The sequence below is a fragment of the Paroedura picta genome, chromosome 1 (assembly GCF_049243985.1).
Source record: "Paroedura picta isolate Pp20150507F chromosome 1, Ppicta_v3.0, whole genome shotgun sequence".
In the NCBI taxonomy this organism is placed as follows: domain Eukaryota; kingdom Metazoa; phylum Chordata; class Lepidosauria; order Squamata; family Gekkonidae; genus Paroedura; species Paroedura picta.
Genome location: NC_135369.1, coordinates 191170641 through 191174637, shown reverse-complemented (window position 1 = coordinate 191174637; position 3997 = coordinate 191170641).

The following is a 3997-nucleotide window of genomic DNA, read 5'->3' as shown; positions in this document are numbered from 1 at the left end:
GAGAGGTCCTCGCGCCACGCGGCCCAGCGCAGCGCTCGGCTGGAATGAGAAATCGGAGGCAGCGTTCCTGGCCCTCAAGCAAGCTTTCGCGTCTGAGCCCACGCTACTGCACGTCGACCCAACCCAGCCGATGGTGGTACAAGTCGACGCCAGCGACGCAGCAGCCGGGGCGGTTCTCCTGCAGCGAGACAAGGCGGGACAGCTGAGGCCGGCGGCCTACCTCTCACGAAAATTCGCCGAAACGGAGCGGAACTGGTCTACCTGGGAGAAGGAGGCGTTTGCGATTAAGTTCGCCCTCACCGAATGGCGGCATTGGCTGGAGGAAACAGAGGAGCCGTTCGAGGTCTGGACAGATCACAAGAATCTGGAGGCGCTCCGGCAACCGCGATCCCTGAACGCCAAACAGATGAGGTGGGCGGAGTTCTTTTCGCGGTACAATTTCAAGCTTGGTCACATCCCCGGCAAAGAGAATTTCCTCGCGGACGCCCTCTCCCGTCTGCCGCATTATGGGGAGGGGTACGCTCCCTGCACCAGGTCCGTGTTTGGTGAGGAGCAGCTGGGACGGGGGGTCGTCACTAGGCGTCGGGCCAGGGAGGAATGGGAGCCCGACCCGGCGACCGCCCCGCTCCGAGACCGCCTAGTGGCAGCCTACGGGACAGACGAGGAGCTGGCTGAGCTCCGGGACTCTTTGATTTTGGACTCCGGTCTCTGGCGGAGGGGGGAGGCTGTCTACGTCCCGGAAGGGCTACGACGGGAAGCCCTCAGCCTCTGCCACGATGCTAAGACCGCCGGGCACTTCGGTTTCGTAAAATCCTGGAAGTTGGCCCGGCGGCGGTTTTGGTGGCCCAGTCTGCGGCGGGACACAAAAGCTTACGTCAGTGGTTGTCCTGTCTGCCTGACCTGCAAGCCGGGGGTTGGCAAGCCGAAAGGTCTGCTGCACCCGCTCGAGGTCCCGACCCGGCCGTGGTCAGTGATCTCCATGGACTTTATAACAGACTTGCCTCCCAGCAAGGGGAAAACGGTGATCTGGGTGGTGGTAGATCTATTTTCCAAACAGGCCCATTTCATTCCTTGCGCCAGTGTCCCCAGTGCTTCACAGTTGGCTCGGATGTTCCTGGATCACGTGTTCCGACTGCACGGGCTGCCGGACAAGGTGATTTCCGATCGGGGCTCACAATTCGTGTCCCGGTTTTGGCAAGCTTTCCTGCGCCTGTTAGACATCGAGCAAGGGCTGAGCTCCGCTTACCACCCCCAGACGGACGGGCAGACCGAGCGGGTTAATCAAGTACTGGAGCAGTACTTGCGGTGTTTCGGTTCCTATCATCAAGACACCTGGGTGCCCCTGCTCCCCCTGGCCGAGTTCGCGTACAACAACGCAGACCACAGCAGCACGGAGATGTCGCCTTTTGCCGTCGTCTACGGGACAGACCTGAGACACTTCCCGGAGCTTGGAGAGGTCCCCGCCCGGGAATCGGCCGACCTTCGCGAGTGGGGGAAGCGTGCCGGGAGCTGCTGGAAGTCGCTGCAGGAGCAGCTCCACAAAGTCAAGGCAGCGCAGAAAGAGGACGCCGACCGGAAGAGACGACCAGCTGAAGAGATCCGACCGGGGGATCGAGTTTACCTTTCCACCCGGAACCTACGGTTGAATTTGCCCAGCAAGAAGCTAGGCCCTCGGTTTTTGGGGCCTTTCGAGGTCTTGGCCCCGATCAACGAAGTTTCGGTCAAGCTCAAGCTCCCCAAGAACCTCCGGCACATCCATCCCGTCTTTCACGTGAGCCTTCTAAAAAAAACTCCGGACGGTGACGTTTGGCACCCCGTGTTTTCCCCGCCAGCGCCCGAGGTCCTGCCGGGGGGGGAGCACCACGAGGTGGCGGATATCCTGGACTCTAGACTCCACAGGGGGAAGTTGCAGTACCTCGTGGAATGGAAGGACTTCGCTTTGGGGGACCGGGAATGGGTCTGGGCAGCGGACGTCCTTGCGCCCCGACTCACTGAACGTTTCCACAAGCGGTATCCTGGCCGTCCCGGGGGGTTGGAGAATGGACCTTTGGGGGGGCAGAATGTCGTGGTTCGGTCCTTGGTGGCTGGGGAACCGGACCGAACCCCGCCATCAGAGGCGCCCGCGATCACGGAGGTAGGGCTTGGTGATCATAGGCAAGCCGGCAGCTGGGCGCCCCACCCGATCGTTGAGGTGGCAATGGCCGCTAAAGAACCTCAATGTCCCCCTCCACCTTTTGACAAGGGCCCGGAGATGGCCCTTTGTTCCAGGAAAATGGGCCATCAGGAACCCCGGAAAACCTCGCATATGTGCATGAGTCATGATTGTATCAGCATGTTCCCTCCGCAAGTACTGGGTGGGGCAATACAGCCTAAGGAGGTGGGTTTTGTATAAAAGGGAGCTTCCACCTGGAGTTCGGTGGAAGCTCTTACTCCATACCAGCGGACTCCACGTTGCTGAAATAAAGCTTGTTCCTGTTGTATCGTTCACCAGGCCTGGCGTGACGTTTTCTTCAAAGGGGCACCCTGTTTTTTCAGTTAGCAAGCGGGTCCCCGACAGGCCCCTTCCACCTCAGCCCGCTCCCCTTCCCACTTCCCGAAAGAGCACACAGTGAGCCGAAAGGTTTAGCTCTCCCAGACACTGCCTTCCCCGTTGCTGGCATACAGGTCACAAGCCCTCCTTGCCCAACCCACCCACTGGGGACCAGGAGGGGCAGAGAGGCAAGCGAAGGAGTTGGGGAACATCGCTCACCTCTTTCAGTGGCCACGACTCCCTTGAGGGCTTGCAGGAGAACCTCATCAAAACTCCCCCGGGGTATCCCTACAAGGAAAACCCGTGGTAAGCAGGGACGGCTCCTGCCCTTCCCTCCACCGGCATCCTCCAGGCTCCTCCACTGCCTTCGGTTGGCCAGCATCAACTGGCGGCTGCAAGCCCGAGTACATCTATTTCAACCTGTGCACTACCTCCCCTTCATACCTTAACTAAGGGAGCCCCTCCTCACACACACACACACACACACACACACCACTCCCTGCCCCACTCAAACCATCCCCTAGGCATGGGCACCAACCAGGGATATGCGGTTAGGTTCCTGGCTGAACTAGGGACGGAACCGCAATCCGAACGGTGCGTGGGGAGGAGAAATAAGGGGCCGAAGAGGACTAGGAGTTGCCTTGCAGCTTCGCATATGAAGTCCTACAAACCAGCGGCAGCACCGGTCGAGAGTACGGACTGGATTCCGGACCCTCAAGGAAGGAAGCAGTGTGAAAACAGAGAGAATGGACCCTAAGGAAGCCATTCATAAGGACTGAGGATTTAAAAAAAAAAAACTGCTGAGAATGATCCAGAGGAAAGATCAAGAGTAAAGCTTGAGACTGCTTGCTAAACATATCGTTTCAGTGTCAAAAGAGACCAAGCCCATCGCTTTGGCCAATGCCTTCGATACGCAAACTTCAAAAGAAAAAAAACAGAATGAGACAGAGTAATTTTGGAGAGGGGAAGGAACGGCAAATTATTAAGGCTGAAGGGAAGACTGTAGCTTGGCTAATTTAACCTCCAGCAGGCTCTACAAGGGAATAACCAGTGACTGTAGGAGGCCTGCTTATTCTCATTTGCTAGCGGGCCATTCAAAACATATCGTTATTGCAGGGTGACTCCAGAAGTTGACAAGTTAAAGACTGCGCGCCACAATGGGCTTGAAGCCTTGGAAAGAAGAGAAGCCTGGCCCAGTGGGAGTCATTGTGGGGACACTGAATGTCAGATGTTAACAGAAAACGGGGATAAGATGCTTTTTAGGTAGCTTGCTGCTTCCCAAGGTAGAGCAGGAATGGCAAAAACTCCTATCAGCCAATGCTGGGAACGGCAGGAGACAGATGCATGGTTTTTTCGCATCTGGAGGACTTGCTAGAAAGCCTGGGAATGCTGGAATATGATTCATGAGGAGAGGCAAAAGAGATTGAAAGGGCAATTAGTATACAATATGGACATAAGGAAACAGAA